This window comes from Primulina eburnea, chromosome 14, assembly GCF_022965805.1.
Source record: "Primulina eburnea isolate SZY01 chromosome 14, ASM2296580v1, whole genome shotgun sequence".
NCBI lineage: Eukaryota > Viridiplantae > Streptophyta > Magnoliopsida > Lamiales > Gesneriaceae > Primulina > Primulina eburnea.
The window spans coordinates 4,866,500-4,885,641 of NC_133114.1; positions in this window are offsets into that span (position 1 = coordinate 4,866,500).

Here is a 19,142-nt window from a genome sequence, read left to right on the forward strand (position 1 = left end):
AGCATGGACACTTTGCCCGAGTGTGTCCACAGCGTGATGCCCAGGGATTCCAGGCCGCTGAGTCATCTGGATCAGTGGCTCAGACAGGAAGACGATCTTCTGCCGTTCATTCCTTTCAGCCAGCACCGTCTACTCAGTCACAGCAGAGGCCAGGAGGGAGCCAGACAGCGAGCCAGCCTCCTCGACAGCAGTCCCGACTATTCGCTTTGACTGAGGAGCAAGCACAGGATGCACCTGATGATGTCGTGGCAGGTAACTGTTTTATTTCTGGTTATCCTGCATATGTGCTGATTGACACTGGTGCATCGCATACTTTTATTTCTGAGAGATTTGCATTGAGTCATGCGTTACCTATTGAGTCATTGTCTGCGGTAGTGTCTATCTCTTCTCCGTTAGGGACATGTTTGATATCAGTGAAATCTGTTAAATCGTGTATACTGCAGTACGATGGGCATACGATTGAATTAGACTGTATTGTGCTTGGTTTATCTGATTTTGATTGTATTATCGGTATCGATACGTTAACCAAGTACCGAGCTACAGTTGATTGTTTCCACAAGCTTGTTCGATTCAGACCTGAAATGGCTGAGGAGAGGAAATTTTATGGTAAGGGTTCTCGTGCCAGAATTCCTTTGATATCTGCAATGAATATGACTCGATTATTGCAGAAGGGAGCGGATGGATTCCTGGTATATTCAGTTGACTTACTGAAATCGAGCCCATCATTGGCGGATTTGCCAGTGGTGTGTGAGTTTGCTGATGTCTTTCCAGATGAGATTCCTGGATTGCCTCCGATTCGAGAGATAGACTTCAGCATTGAGTTAATTCCAGGAACAGTTCCGATTTCGAGAGCTCCATACAGGATGGCACCGATCGAATTGAAAGAATTGAAAGAACAGTTGGAGGATTTACTGGCCAAGGGGTACATTAGACCGAGTGTGTCTCCTTGGGGTGCTCCAGTACTGTTTGTGAGAAAGAAAGACGGGTCGATAAGACTTTGTATCGACTACAGGAAACTGAACAAGGCAACGGTAAAGAATAAATATCCATTGCCTCGTATTGATGATTTATTTGATCAGTTGCAGGGTTCTTCGGTGTATTCCAAGATCGACTTGAGATCTGGATATCATCAACTGAGAGTCAGGGACTCTGATATCTCTAAGACAGCATTCAGAACCAGGTATGGACACTATGAGTTTATTGTCATGCCTTTTGGTTTGACGAATGCACCGGCGGTATTTATGGGATTGATGAACCGCGTCTTTCAGAAATATTTGGATGATTTTGTTATCATATTCATTGATGATATATTGATTTATTCAAAGAATATGATTGAGCATGCTAATCATCTGAGGACTGTTTTGAGCATGTTGAGGGCAGAGAAACTGTATGCTAAATTGTCGAAATGCGAGTTCTGGGTGAAACATGTGGTATTTCTGGGGCATATTATATCCGGAGATGGGATATCAGTTGATCCCAGTAAGGTTGAGGCAGTGATTTCGTGGCCGAGACCTATATCTGTGCCGGAAATTCGCAGTTTTATGGGTTTGGCAGGATATTATCGCCGATTCATTAAAGATTTTTCGAGTATTGCCAAACCGATTACACAGTTGACTCAGTAGAATGCTCCATTTGTGTGGACAGAAGACTGTGAATCCAGTTTTCTTGAATTGAAAAAGAGACTGACCAGTGCGCCTGTGTTGACGATTCCTTCAGGCACTGGTGGATTTGTCGTTTATTGTGATGCATCTCACCGAGGATTGGGTTGTGTTTTGATGCAGCGGGGGCATGTGATTGCTTATGCCTCGAGACAGCTGAAACCCCATGAAACTCGTTACCCAATCCATGATCTTGAATTGGCAGCCATAGTATTTGCACTGAAGATATGTCGGCATTACCTCTACGGTGAGAAATTCGAAATCTATTCGGATCACAAAAGCTTGAAATATCTGTTTTCGCAATCAGAGCTGAATATGAGACATCGGAGATGGCTGGATTTGCTGAAAGACTTTGATTGTGAAATCAAGTACTATCCAGGGAAATCCAACGCAGCAGCAGATGCGCTGAGTCGAAAGGTATGTGCACTATCCTTATCGACGATGGGTGTATCAAATTTGATAGAAGACTACTGTTTTTCTGCATTAGCTTTTGAAACAGATTGTCAGCCTCTGAGATTATATACGATTCAAGCTGAACCGGCATTGATATTGAAAATCAAAGAGGCACAGAAGGTTGATCAGAATATACAGAATTCGATTACTATGATCAGAACTGGTCATCGATCGGAATATCAGGTGAGAAATGGCATTTTGTATGTGAATAATCGTCTTGTTGTGCCAAATGTTTCAGATTTGAGACAGCGAATACTTTCAGAAGCGCACAACAGTCGTTTTAGCATTCATCCTGGTGGCAGGAAAATTTATAACGATTTAAAGACACAGTATTGGTGGAAACAAATGAAATCAGATATCACTGAATTTGTAGCCAAGTGTCTGAATTGCCAACAGGTGAAGGCTGAACGAAAGAAACCATGAGGATTGTTACAGAGTTTGTCTATTCCTGAATGGAAATGGGATCACATTTCCATGGACTTTGTGACACAGTTGCCACGTTCCTCCCGAGGTTATGATGCGATTTGGGTCGTGATTGATCGATTGACCAAATCAGCATGCTTTATTCCATACAAAATGACTTATAGGTATGACCAGATGGCCGATATCTATGTGCGAGAAGTGGTTAGACTGTACGGAGTGCCGAAGTCGATTGTTTCAGACCGTGATCCTCGGTTTACTTCGCACTTCTGGCAGAGTTTGCAGCAAGCTCTCGGTACGAAGTTACATCTGAGTATCGCATATCATCCAAAAACTGACGGACAGTCAGAACGAACGATTCAGACATTGGAAGATATGTTGAGAGCTGTAGTGCTTGATTTCAGCACTAACTGGCAAGATGCATTGCCACTTTGCGAATTTTCGTACAACAACAGCTATCAAACGAGTATTGAGATGGCACCATTTGAAGCGTTGTACGGAAAGAGATGCAGATCCTCTCTTTACTGGGATGATATCTCTGAAGTTCCTGAGACTGGACCTGATATGATCAGAGATATGACTGAAAAAGTTAAATTGATTCAGAAGAAAATGAAGACAGCTCAAGACCAACAAGCCAAATATGCCAACCTCAGACGACGACCGTTGGTATTTGAGGTAGGACACCGAGTATTCCTAAAGATTTCTCCTTTTAGAGGTGTTGTCAGATTTGGCAAGAAAGGGAAATTGTCTCCAAGATATGTTGGTCCTTATGAAATTCTTGAAAAGATAGGAGATCGTGCCTATCGACTTACATTACCGCCTTCATTATCTGGAATACATGATGTCTTTCATGTATCGATGCTGCGGAAATATCTCCCTGATGATTCTCATGTTATTCAGCCAGACGAGACCGAGCTGGATGAGACATTGAGTTATGTCGAGAAACCGATCCGGATTATCGATCGTAAAGAAAAACAGCTCAGAACAAAGACGATTCCTCTTGTGAAAGTTCAATGGACTCGTCATGGTGTTGAAGAAGCTACTTGGGAGGCTGAATCTGATATGAGACAAGAATTCCCAGCATTGTTTCACTGATGTAAAAGGGTATTACAGTTCTTGTACAGTTTTTGTATATATACTCCTTATTGATACGAATGAGATGTCTGTGATTTCGAGGACGAAATCGTATCTTAGGGGGGGAGAAATGTAATGTCCGAGAATTAATCACTGTTAATCAAGGATTATTGACTTATAATTTAACGTGATTACAAAAGAGCCAATTGAGATACGATTTAAGAGAATACGCGGCCATTTATTCTGAATTTTAGAATGTATTGCCGAAGCAATACCGCACCCGCGCTCATGGTTAGACCGCACCCGCGGTCGATGTCCAGAAGGGTAGCAATTTTTGGGAAAAGTGAGACTGCACCCGCGGTGTTACTATGACCGCACCCGCGGTGTTGGAGTGCACCCGCGGTCCAGCATCTACCGCACCCGCGGTGCAACGTGTTGTGCAAAAATTGTGCCACCTCGTAGAATTCATGCATGGATATATATATAGAACGAAATCCTTCAGAATTCAGTAAGAAATCGAGAAAAGGTCCGAGGGAAGTTTCTGAAAATCCTTATGCCTTTTGTGAGAAATCCGTCCGTCTGATTTTGAATCCGACTTCGGTATTGAGTTCCTGGCAACGTAGGCTACAACTGGACGTAAGTTTTACTACGTTTTGACATGTTTTAGAATTATGATATTGTCAGAATTGAATGGAATTCATATATGTTGTTCTTGACATGTTAGACATCATAGAATCGAAGTCAGATTAAGGAACGGACTGATAATGGAATTGTTATGAATTTTTAGGGTATATTGATTTATACCAGACAGATTTGAATTGTGATTGGATTACGGATTGTATTGGATATGGGTTATGGATTGTAACTGTTATCTGGTGATATGGTATTGACGGGGATACTGAGTTTGTACCGTTATGCTGTTGATTTTGAATTAAATCAAGATTGATCAGATTGATATTGATTTGAAAGGTATATTGACATGAGATTATTGATATTGTCATTGCCAGACAGACTGTGAATTCAGGACTTCGACTGAACCGGAACCGGCGAAAGAAAGGTATAAGTCAATGTGGTATTGGGAGATCGACTTGAGTCGGTTAGACTTGAGTTTCCCTAAATCACATACTTTACTTTATTGCATTGATTTGATTGATATACTTGTTCTCTTGATTATAGATAGCAGGTATTAGACGAGTAGTCTTATGACAGAAGTGCCTGATAGTGGTGGGATCACCACGGGCACATTGCACGATGTCATGAGATATTGTCTTGGCGGAAGTGCCATAGTTTGCTACTGGATAATTGGCTATCGATGTGGATAGAATTATAGCTCATTCTATTACTGGTGATCAGTATTGTATCGATGTGGATAGAATTATAACTTCTTCTATTACTGTTGATCGATGTTATATCGATGTGGATAGAATCGGAGTTTCTTCTATTACTGGTGATCGATACTATACTGATGTGGATAGAAACAGAGCTTCTTCTATTACTGGTGATCGATACTATATCGACGTGGATAGAACTGGAGTCTTTTCTATTACTGTTGGTCGATATGGAATGCCAATGTCTGGAAACCGGGATCCCTAGACTACGATTGAGTCTAGTCTGAAACGTGGAGTCACGTATATGTCGACAGTCTATGATTGATTATGTTTCAGAGTTGGATACATATATCTGTTACCTGATTACATGCTTTATATTTATTTATATGATTGCATGTTTCGTTGATTTATACTGGGATTATATTCTCACCGGAATTATCGGGCTGTTGTCTTGTCTGTATGTGTACTTGACAACAGGTGGGACAGGTTCAGGGTCGAGGAGATGAGGAGAGATCGAGTTAGAGTGGAGACTTCGGACTTTGATCTGAGATAGGGTTTGGACACTTGATATTAGTTGTTAAAATCTAGTTTGAATAAATGTTTATGATACAGGACTTGTATTTTATATACTGATATGTATATATGTCTTGATTTCACTACGTTCCGCATTTTAAAAAAGAAAAATTTTTAGACCCTGTTTTATAATCGATTAATTAGTCCCAATGATGATTAAGAACTTGATTAGCGTCCCGGTCCCCACAAATAAATACTAATTTCAATATTTACACATTTTCAACCCTAAATATTAGAGATCTTAAAATCCTCAATGTTCACTTCACAATTTGTATTCTTGTTCCACTTTGTATACTTCTGGGGCTAGTTTTCTACATACTTCACACCAATCTAAATAAAACTACACAACAGTAGGTTTCCCATTTGATAGAGAACAACAAAAGTTGAAGCATCAATCATCATATTAACATAATTATTTACAAATCATGATCTATATTATTGATAAAAATAAATTTGAAATACAAACCTAGAAGAAATTTTGTTTCTTCATTTTTTCCCAAGCTTTCTTGTCTGAGCGGCTGTTTTTTTTCTTCCCAATAATGGTTTACAATCTACACCTAATAACCCTTTGAATTGTGCTTTAAATCTACATATTTAATTACACATTTAAAATTGGGCTTTAAACATTAATTGAACTTTAAAATTCAATGCATTTTTTTAAGTTTTTTTGTGAAGTGAGCTTTAAACATGTACACCTAGGCTTAAAATATAAAAAAAATCAGCTGGGCATAAGCCCAGATTTGCCAATGTTGTCCTACGCCCCTGATCACATATGATCAGATTGCTTTAATCCATATAAAGATTTATGCAGATTTATTGATAACATAGCCTTGAGTGCTTCATCATTTTCTTTCGATAGTTTGAAAGTGAACCATGAAGATAAGCCGTTACCACATCCATAAGTCCCATATCTAGACTTTCTAATACTACTAAAGTGATTAGGAACCAAAAAGTAGTGGCATCCATCACAGATGAATATGTTTTCTCATAGTCAATTCTAAGTCTCTGCAAGAAACCTTAGACTACGAGTCGGGTCTTGTATCTTACAATTTCACCATTTTCATTCCTCTTTCATACGAAAACCCATATGTATCATACTGGGATCACTTTTACAGGTGTTTAAACTACAGATCCAAATACTTTATGTTTTTCTAGTGAGTCTAATTCAGTCAGTATGGACTTCTTCCATTTCTTTGTTGACAATCCTTAACGGATTATGATTTTGAGTCTTCATTATGTATGATGTTAAGGGCGACATTTAGAAAAAAAAAAGTTGTCAACAATTATATTATTTCGATTTCACAATTTAAGAGTTGATATATAATTTGTTGAAATCTCATTATTTTCATAAGAATTTGATTATTGAATAATATTATCCGAGTTTGGTTAATTGATTTATCTTTTTATATCATCCAAGATTGCTTCTTCTGGAGCTTTTGAATTTTCTTTCTCTTGTGCCTTTTTTTTTTTTGAGATACAGTATCCTTATAACCAATTGGTCGACCACTCTTCTGGTGTATTTTAGATTTATTTGCAGGTTAAATAGTAGCTGGTCTTATGAGAACATCAATTTTTACAAGGACATTCTCTGTATGTATATGTAACTTAGTCACATTTTTTATTAACAAAAGCATTGGGCAATTGATTGAAATTCCTTGCAAGTGAATGGTTCTTTCAACTTCTTGCTCGCATTGATTACTTGGACGATCATAATGAGATAATGTTTTCTCATTTCAACAATATTTTGTTGCTCTTCGGGATACAACTTTATTTCTCCTAGATTTGGAAATTCCAACTCATCGTAGCGGCAATCTGCAAATCTCGTAGGAAACAAATATCTTGTTAAAAGTTCTAAATATCTAATAATAGATGATGAATCATATCTCACATAATATTAAGTCTACGTTGTGGACCCATTTTGATTCATTGTGTAGGAGGGAAAGAGACTTATACTACACAACCAAATACTCAAAGGTGAGATTGCAATGGTGAATATTGGTGATAACTAGTACGCCTTATACGAATAAATGATGCAACATGTATTATGACAAGGGCCCACACAGATTATGGAAGTTCTGTTCTCGTCAATAATGGTCTATCAATTAATTATAAACACACTATGAATGACTCTGATAAGCCATTTTGTGTAACATGTGGATCCCAATGCTCAACTAAAATCCCTATTGACATATAATAGTGTCATTAAATGTCTACGATTTAAATTCAGCAACAATATCAAGACGAATTTTCTTGATTGAATGATATGAGAATTGAGCTCGTAATTTAATAATTTACGCAAATAATCTAGAAAAAGCTATATTTCGAGTAAAAAACTAAACTAACATATGACCATCTAGTAGACATATCAATCAATACTATGAATATCAAAATATTCCAAATGATGGGTGTATAGGCCCACAAATGGGCTCATGAATTCTCTCCAAGAAGATTGTGATTTCAACATTAATCTTTGTAGTAGAATGTCTTATAATTAATTTTCCTTGTGAACAAGCTACACATAGGTAGTCATTGTGTAAAAGAATCTTCTGGTTATTTAGAGGGTCTATGTGAGTTAATTATTATTTTGAGCGTCATTGTTGCCCCAAGGTGACCAAGTCGACTATGTCATAATTTGAAGCTTTGTTTGTCAACAAACTTCTGGTTTGTGACAATGTTTGATTCCACAATTTTTATTATTATAAAATAAATTCAAGAAGGGAGTGAACATAATTTTTCTTTCATTTACTTCTGGCCAGATATAATAGATGTTATGCATATGTATTCAAAATTATTTTCATTAAATGTTTAAATATAATATCTATTTTGGCAGATATCTTTAAAGCTAAGAAATTCCTACTGGATTTGTTAGCATAAAAAGCATTTTCAGCGTATGAGCTTGTATCGTTTGGTAAAATGATTTTTGCTTTTCCATATCCTTCGAAAATATTTGACGCACCTGATATTGTTGTAACAATATTTTCAGCTAATGTTAACTCCAAAAATACCTTTTATTTTTAAGGATTTATCATGACATTTCATCATTAATTATTAAGAATGGTATATGTTGTACAACTATTTGCTAAGAATTTATCATGACATTTCATCATTAATCTAAAATAAAATATAGCTCAATAAGCTAAATATGATAAATAATATGTAAGACTTTCAAAAAAATATTTTATTAAATAAAAACAAAAAATTTATTGAATAACAAAATAAACTTCCACGACAAATCCAAAACATGAACCGAACTTCAAAATAAAAATGATACTACGATAACATAAGAAACAATAGAAATCCAAAGTAGAAGCAAAACCAATAAAAACAATTATTCATTGTTTTCTAATATACCACCACCAATCAAATTATCTATATTTCTATCTGGATTAACAAAGAAATCAGAGACGTCCAAGTGAGTTATATTAATTGGATTATTATTGTCCACAAAAGTTATCTCCATTTTTCGTTTTTCCTTGATTGAATTTTTGTAGAGATCCACAAGATGCTTTGTCGTACAAGAGGTACGAGACCATTGTCCTTCCACTCTACATCTATAACATTTTTCTCCATACATTTTGGAACTTTTCTTCTTTGCTTCTTCATTGTTGAAATTCCACAGCTGGTGACTTGTTTTATGTTTCTTTCCATTTTGGTGTTGATAGTATCTTTTTTGGCCATGCCCAGGTCCATGTCCACGTTTGCTCTCATTGTTATGATTTTGAGTTGAATTAACATTTGCTTCAGGAAATGTAGTTTCATTTGTTTCAGAAAATTATGTGGATCCATCTGGGCGCATTTGGTGATTTTTCATAAGCAAATCATGGTTTTGTTCAACAACTAGTAAGCACGAGATGAGTTCAGAGTACCTCTGAGATCCATGTTCATGATATTACTGCTGCATGAGCATGTTCGATGAATGAAAAGTGGAGATTGTCTTTTCTGACATGTCTTGATCAGTGACTTTCTCTCTACAAAGTATCAATGTGGAACTAGCTTTGAATAGTACAGAGTTATAATCACTTACAAACTTAAAATCTTGTAAGCATAGATGTGATCCATTCATATCGGGATCTAGATAGAACTACGGTTCTCTGATGGTCAAATATTTATATTTTTCCAAAGTTCTCGTGGCTCTTTCACGGTGAGATATTCGACTTTCAACCCATCATTGAGCCGATGAAGAAGGAAAATGAGTGTTTTTGCATGGTCTTGCTAGGACATTTAATTTCCTTCTTTGATTGTATCTCCAAAATTCATAGAGACAAGGTGGATCTCGGTATCCAAATTCCATGATAAATAATTTTTTTACAGTCAAGTCAAGTGCTGCAAATTCAAGTGTAGTGATGTTCGTTATTGCAACTTAAAAAAATTAGAATTATAACCAAAACATTTTAAGCAATAAAATATTATAACAAAAACATATTAGAATTGTAACATTTATAAAGTAAAATTGTATGTATTACTATAATTGAAAATAAATAGAATAACAAATTATGCAAAAATAACACATGTTACCACTTTTACTATGGAATTTTGAAATTTCGTTATTGTATTTGTAAACTAGCATCAATGAACATAAATAACGAATTATTTTATTTAACCATGATTTAGTCTTCATTTGTAAATAGAAAATATAAATACACATGATATCATGTAGGTTATCGAATTTGATCTACATGGAGATGTGTTCAATTAATAATTTATATATTTATTTACGACTAAATCAAATTTCAAAAACCGATATATAATTTACCTTGTTCACCAAGTAAGATATGAACATAGGAACAATCAATTTCAAAGTGAAGAAAATACATCATAAATAGTAAAAAAAACATTTTGTCCAATTAATATCAATTAGAATATTGTGATTGACTCAAAAATTTTCATAAATCTATCAAATACTTGTATTCACACAAATATTTTAGCGATTAGTTAAATCATCAAAAATAAAATAATATAAATACCAAACATGCAAGCCAAAATATGATAAGAAAATTTAAATCAAAACAATAATGTATTTCTATTTTATATTGAATCAAGATTTTTCATGAATATTGTTGAAACATATAACATTTTTGAAAAAATTTAGGAATATGATAACGTTGTATTTTATATACATATTATTAATAGATATTGATAGATCTTTATAATCTTAGATCAAGATTTTTCGAGAATATTGATAAATCTTACATTTTTATATTTTATTCATAAAACTGTTAATATTATGAACATAAAGTCGTGTAGTGCTACTTCATACGCATCAACATAAAATTAAAAGTCGTGTTTCTTCAGGAGAATCGATATAAACCTAAAATTTGTGCTACTTCGAGAGCATCAATAATAAAATAGTGATGCGACGCACGCGTTGCGTACTTGTATAATCTTTTTTTATAATTCAATTGATTTATATTTAAATGAGGATCAAAATATAATTATATGAAATAGTGATGGACTACATTATAATTTTGATATATAAATAAAAATAAATTGAAAAATAAAAGAATAAAAAAATGACCTCAGTGAGCATTGAATTTATAACCTAAACCCGAATGACTCTATCCGCTGAACTACATATAACTTGCATTAAAATTTTAACATATTATTAATATATATAATTATTGAAACAGATCATGACACCAAAGTTAGTTACTCTAAGTGTCTCAAACTTAATAAGATAGTATAGATATAAATATCGTGCTTCTTCTATAGCATCCATACAAAACTAAGAAGAAACTATTTATGAATTTTAACTTGAAAAGCACTCATGCTGATAACATGTTATGAATAGTGGAAATACAGAGACAAAAAAATGAATTGGAATGCTTTATTCATCATTTGAAATCTCTATTTATATAGTACATTTACAGAGTTTGAATAATTGATAACATTAATAAATATAAATCTTATATCAATAATCATCTACAATACTTTATCAATAACACTATTGTTTATTTCAACCTATCTTGAATGCATTGTTTATATGATAATCAATCACTACCATAGTATAAAAAATATTTTGTGGAGTATTGACGCTAAATAGTTTGATCATTAATAATCGTTAGATCTGCTGTGAATACATACATAACCACGAACTCAATATAGTTTCTCTTGACATGCATGTATGGTACATTAAAATTTATTTTTATGTAAATATAATTATTAAACTATAATTTTTGCTGACAATTTGTAAATGTTTTTTTGGTACGTATTATTAATTTTACTACTTTATTCATTTATATTTTTATATAAATATAAATAATTATTATTAATATAACTTTGCAATTTTAAATTTTACATTTATTACAAGCCATTTTTATTAATTTTAAAGAAGAAAATGATTAAAAAATAAAAATTATTTACTAAAATATATTGTTACAGAAAAAATAAAAATCTATTACAATAATTTCTGTAAAAAAAATCTAATTTTTTCTATAGCTTCTGCCAAGTAAAACCTTTTTTATGTAAGAGTACTAATGTAACGTACATACCTTAGGACGATACACTGATGCTACGTAAAAAATATTATAACACAAAAAAAAACGAAAAAGATAAAGGGTTAACCCTTAAATTTGATAATAAAGAAATGACAAATTTCAAAAGACCGATATACAAAACCAAAATTACAATAATTTTTTTTTCTAGAAATTTGAATTAAATTTAAAGTTTGAATGAAAACTATGGTTTATGAATGTAGGAGTGTCTTTTGACTCTCCACGCTCTTGAGTTAGTTGTGACTCATTATTGTGGAAGTGTTTTTTGACTTTTCACATTCATGAGTTAATTAAAGACTTTTGGCACTTCATATTCTTGAGTTAATTAATATTTCATGACATTTTTGGAGTTTATAAATAATTTGTTCATTTCCTCCACTCATATAAAATATATATACATTTTACAAACATACTCAAGATCTCACTCAAGCATTCTCTTGCATTTCATATTGTTAGCTTTCATCTGGCGTCCATTCAGTTTGGTAATAAGTGAAAATAGGTTTTCAGATCGCCGGTACTGTCAGGGCCCGTGCACTTAGTTAATATTTAATTACCAAACAACAATGATTTAATGGTGTAAACAGCGAAAACGAGTTTAAAACGTTCATTAGGGCCTACAGAAATTTCGGCACGACCTCCCCGTAAGTAGGACATCCCAAAAATTTCAAAACACAATACGCTCGAAAATATCATCAAGTTCACAATCAACCACACAACCATCCTACAGCCACACTGGCCAGGACTAGACACGACATACCACAAATAAAATCCAATACAACATAAAAACAACACCATACAGCTACACAGGGCATCTCCCTGGTCAATTGTATCAAACCAGCATAATATATATAAATATCTGGGAACTCTGACACGACGAACCGACTACTGGATACCACTAGCTGACGCTCCACCAGACGCGTCAAAACCCCTGGAATGACCTGCTATGGCATCAAAAACAACCACAACATCAAAAGAAAACAGGGGTCGGACCCCAGTACGACAAACCAGTAAAATCATGACGTAAATAAAAGACATGTAATAATATCAAGTAAATGCAATGCTATGTGATGCATGAATGGTAACAACGGAATAATGGATACCAAATGGAGTCCAAACGAATAGCATCATCAACAGTAACAGTGGCCACCCGTGCCAGGAATGCAGCATCAAATCGCCGCTCGTCCATGCACGTAGCATCGGGAATGCGAGTAGCTAAGTCGCTCGTCCCTAGCTGTCATCTGGGAATGTGGCTAATCCTAACCCACTCGTCCCTCTGATGACTCAATATAATCTCAACAGAATCAACATAAATAGCCGTTAAAGGAGTCAAGGCTCAATATGTTATGCCAACATAATTAATGCATGAATGCATCAAAAATAAACATTCAATGCACATAATAGCAAATAACATTCACCGAATATTATTACACGCCAATATAAGCGTCATAAAGATATAGATTTGAGCGTGCCTCAAATTACAACTTACAATACCACGGTAAATTCTTAAAGGCTATCGAATGAAACTCGTCCAACGATACAACCTACAATATAAATTCGCTATATACCTCAATATATTGCATTCTAACTGACAAAACAATTTAAATCGCCTCGGATAAAAACTCAAATTCCGGCAGCGCCTAAACCCATGAAGAATCTGAAATTTCGAACTTAATACCTCAAGAATCGAGGCTAAAACACAACGGTAATCTCGCGAAGATGGTTCGCCGGAAATGTCGCCGGAAACACTGTTCACGCCGGAAACCTAGCTGGAATTTAGGGAAAAGTTAATACTTCACTTGTATAAACTAATACACCAAGAACAACCAAAATTCGAAGTCAAAAGCTTACCTAAAAACCGAATCGAAGCTCACGCACAGCTGCTGGAAATCATAACGATCGAGCTCAAAACTTACCGATTCATGGCAGGAAGGTAGCTAATAGGTTGAAAGAAGAAGATGGCTAGGTGCTGCACTAAATTTCTGGCCGCTGGGATGCTGCACGACCGAAGCAGGAAGAAGAAAGGCGACAAGAGCGAGGCGAAGAAAAATTTTGGATGGAGCGATCTGATTTCTCAAATGGGTTTGGGTATTTAAATAAAATGGGAAATGGGCTGGGCTTATAATAAGTTATTGGGCCTCACATTCTCCCCCACTAAAAAAAAGATTTCGCCCTCGAAATCTAACAAATACAACACTGATATCCACAACATTACATCTGATAATACATAGGAAATTCAGAATACATCGTATAATTCATTACATTCTCAAACAAATGAGGCCATTCTTGTCGCATCTTTGCTTCTAATTCCCATGTAGATTCTTCTCTTCCATGCCTACTCAATTGTACCAGAACCAATGGAATCGTCTTGCTCCTGAGCTGTCTTTCCTTGCGGTCCAAAATTTGCACAGGATGTTCAACATAGCTAAGGGAACTGTCTAACTCCACATCCTCGACATTCAAGATATGAGACGGATCTGGCTCATACTTCCGCAACATAGATACATGAAACACATTATGTATCAAAGACAAATTCGACGGCAAGTCCAAACGATAAGCCAATGTGCCAATCCTCTCAACAATCATATACGGACCAATAAAACGCGGAGCTAACTTCCCTTTATGTCCAAATCTCATGGTACCTCGGAAAGGTGACACTTTCAAGAAAACATAATCGGCCACTTGGAATTCTAAAGGTCTACGCCTTTTATTAGCATAACTGGCTTGACGATCCTGGGCTGATTTCATCCTTTTCCTGATCAATTCAACTTTATCTTTCATTTCTTGAATAAATTCTGGTTTTGACATCTGTCTTTCTCCTACATCTTCCCAACATATCGGCGATCTGCACTTTCTTCCATACAAAGCTTCAAATGGTGCCATACCGATTGTTGCCTGAAAACTATTATTGTAAGAGAATTCAACCAAAGACAATGATTCTTGCCAACCACCTTTGAAATCCATCACTGCTGCTCGTAACATATCCTCTAGAGTCTGGATGGTTCTTTCTGACTGACCATCTGTCTGTGGATGATAGGCAGTGCTCATAGCCAACTTTGAACCCAAAGCTGATTGCAGACTTCCCCAAAACTTCGAAGCAAATCTTGGATCACGATCAGATACTATGGTTACTGGCACACCATGCAATCTCACTATATGATCAATGTACAATTTCGCCATTTTCATATAAGTACAAGTACGATCATACGGAATAAAATGAGCTGATTTAGACAATCTATCAACAATCACCCAAATCACATCACAACCACGATTTGAACGAGGCAAATGAGTCACAAAATCCATAGCAATGTGCTCCCAGTTCCACTGTGGCACTTCAAGACTATGCAACATTCCACCAGGTCTCATTCTCTCGGCTTTAACTTGTTGACACGTTAAACATTTAGCCACAAAAAGAGAGATATCTTTCTTCATACCTTCCCACCAATAATGAGCTCTCAAGGTATGATACATCTTTCGAATTCCTGGGTGAATACTGTGCCGACTACAATGTGCTTCCTTTAGTATGGCTTCTTTCAGATCTATCAAATTTGGAACCAAAAGTCTACCATTAAAGCGCAGACTACCATCTGAAGCAACACTAAACTTTTCTGTCTGACCTGCTCGAGACAATTCTTTCAATCTATGAATATGCGGATCGGTCTTCTGTGCTGCTTTGATTCTGGACAAAATCTGTGGCTCGACTTGAATAGATGACACTATAAAGTAGTCTCCACTGACCTGATAAGTCCATCCTGAAGTTCCCAAGTGCTCGTGAACTTTAGAGATAGTCAAAGATGTCAGCATAGCATTCTGAACTTTCCTGCTGAGAGCATCTGCAACAAGATTCAATCGACCTGGTTGATACTGAATCTCACAATCAAAGTCTTTAAGTAACTCCATCCATCGACGCTGTCTCATGTTCAAGTCAGGTTGTGAGAAAAGATATTTAAGACTCTTGTGATCCGAATAAATCACAAACTGCTCACCGTACAGATAATGACGCCATAACTTCAATGCAAACACAATGGCAGCCAACTCTAAGTCATGAACTGGGTATCGGGTCTCATGCGGCTTCAACTGACGAGAAGCATATGCAATCACTCGCCCATTTTGCATTAGAACACATCCAAGTCCGTTTAGAGATGCATCTGAACAAACAACATATCCACCTGAGCCTGATGGTAAAGCTAGCACTGGAGCTGTTGTCAACTTTTCCTTCAAAGTCTGAAAACTTGACTCACATTCATCAGTCCACACAAAACGTCGATCTTTTTGCGTTAATTGGGTCATAGGCCTTGCTATAATAGAAAATCCTTCAATGAAACGCCTATAATATCCTGTCAATCCCAAGAAACTGCGAATATCGGAAATATTCGTCGATGTTGGCCAATTGATAACAGCTTCCACTTTACTAGGATCCACTGATACTCCTTGAGCTGATATAACATGACCCAGAAATACTACTCTGTCCAGCCAAAATTCACATTTAGAAAATTTTGCATACAATTGCGCTGCTCTGAGTGTCTGGAGGACTAACCTTAAATGTTCTCGATGCTCCTTCCTTGTTTTCGAATAAATCAGAATGTCATCTATGAAGACAATAACAAATCTGTCTATAAATTCTCGAAAAACACGATTCATCAAATCCATAAAAACTGCAGGAGCATTAGTCAATCCAAAAGGCATAACTAGAAATTCATAATGCCCATAACGCGTTCGAAATGCTGTCATCGGCACATCTTCCTCTCGAACTCGAAGCTGATGGTAGCCAGAACGAAGATCAATCTTTGAATACACCGATGTACCCTGCAACTGATCAAACAAGTCATCGATACGCGGCAGAGGATACTTATTCTTCACAGTAGCTTTGTTCAATTGCCTATAATCAATGCACATTCTCAACGTTCCGTCTTTCTTCTTGACAAACAATACTGGAGCTCCCCAAGGTGACATGCTTGGTCTAATATAGCCTTTTTCCAGTAAGTCTTGTAATTGCTCTTTCAGTTCTTTCAATTCCGCTGGAGCCAAACGGTATGGTGCTCTCGAAATAGGATTTGTCCCGGACACCAACTCAATGCTAAAATCGATTTCCCTCTGGGGTGGAAATCCAGGAATTTCCTCAGGAAATACATCAGGGAATTCCTTGACAACAGGAATATCTGAAACTTCCAATCTTTTTCCCTGTGTCGAATCGACTGCATAGATCATGAATCATTCATGCCCTGTTGACAAAAGTCTGAACATTTCCATTGCTGACACTAATGGAATACGTGATTGCGAATCACTACCGTAAAAATTCCATTTACTGCCATAATACGGTCTGAATCTGGCGACTCTATGGAAACAATCAACGGTAGCTCGATAATTAGACAGAGTATCCATTCCCAGAATACAGTCGAAGTCAGACATATCTAGCTTGATGAGATTAGTTATCATAATGTTATCATCGAATCTAATCACACAATTCAGAATTATCTCATGAGACATCAAACATACACCGGCAGGAGTAGAAACTGACACAGTATCTATCGACGGAGTAGTAGCAATCTCATGCTCATCAACAAATACAACAGATACAAATGAATGAGATGCTCCTGTGTCTATCAGTATACGAGCAGGATGATTAAAAATAAGGCAGATACCTGCAATAACTCCGCCCGGTGCATCTTGAACTTGATCCTGGGTTAGGGCATGAACTCGAGCCTGCTATGGCCCTGGGAAACGTTGCTGAACCGGACCTCTAGGCTGAGGATAGCTAGACTGCTGAACAGACTGAGTAGGAACAAAAGGCCTAGTTGCTTGTCCTCTAAAACCCTGACCAAACTGAGGTTGCTGAAATTGTTGTCTTGGTGCATTCGGACATACTCTAGCATAATGTCCAACTTGCCCACAAATATTACAAGATCCCTGAACTCCCGTACACTGAGTACTGAAATGCTTACCACCACAACGATCGCAAAATACTCCACCTGGGGACCCAACTGAGCTTCCACGCTGACTGCCGGAACTAGAAGAACTGCTACGAGTCTGTTTCTTGAATTGTTATCCTTTGGCCTTAAAGCTTTGCTGCTTTGGTTGCTGATAAGGCTGCGAAGGCTGATACGGCAATAAAGATGGGTATAGTGGTGCCCCCACTGGCAACGGCACATTGCCTCCGAAACTCTGAGGAAAACCTGGATGAACTGACTGTGGTTCTGCCAAAAGTAGACTCGCCTCCACATTCTTGGCTTTCTCAACGGCATCGGCATAATTAATAGGTGCTCCAGCTACTACCAAAGTGCAAATGGTTCGATTCAATCCTTGCATAAAATGCGATAGCTTGTTCCGATCGCTGCTAGCAACATGAGGAACATAGGCAAGAAGCGCTGAGAATTGAGAGGCATACTCCACAACAGTCATATTACCTTGAGTCAATCTATTGAACTCAGCTTCCTTGGCCGAATAGTAAGAAGGGGGTGAATACTCTCGAGCAAACTGAGCACAAAACACATCCCAAGTAACTCTTTCACCCGATTCCTTCAAAGCTTCCTCAGTAGTTTCCCACCACAACTGAGCTCGGTCCTTTAATTGACAAATGGCCAACTTAAGCTGCAAATCGGGGGTGTACTCCAACATATTGAACAAACGCTTCATACTCTTTAGCCACGCTATAGCTTTCTCGCCATCTTCATTCCCAAAGAATCGAGGAGGACGCATATTCTGAAATCGAGATATCACAAGTTCCATTTCACCCATTCCTCTCGTCAATTGATCCACTTCCCGATCAACATTAACATTTCGTGCTTCACCCCGAGGGCGACGACCTCGTCTTCCCCAGTCAGTCTCGTTCAGTCCTCTAACGTTAGGAGCTTCAGACTCCTGAACAACTTCCTTTCCTTTTCTACTCTTCCGTCCAGGTGCCATCTACAAGACACAGGTATTTAATCCATAGGCAGAAACAAAATAATCGGTTGAGTATAAAAACATAAACTTAAACTAATACGCTCTAGTCATGCTGATACGATTAATTCAAAACATAAAAGCAAGTAAGAACAAATAATCAAGCACATGCACAATCATTTTATTTGTGCCTAAACTCGAGTGTCCTAGACTCTAATTCGAGCGTATCCCAGTTACGCTCTGATACCAAACTGTCAGGGCCCGTGCAC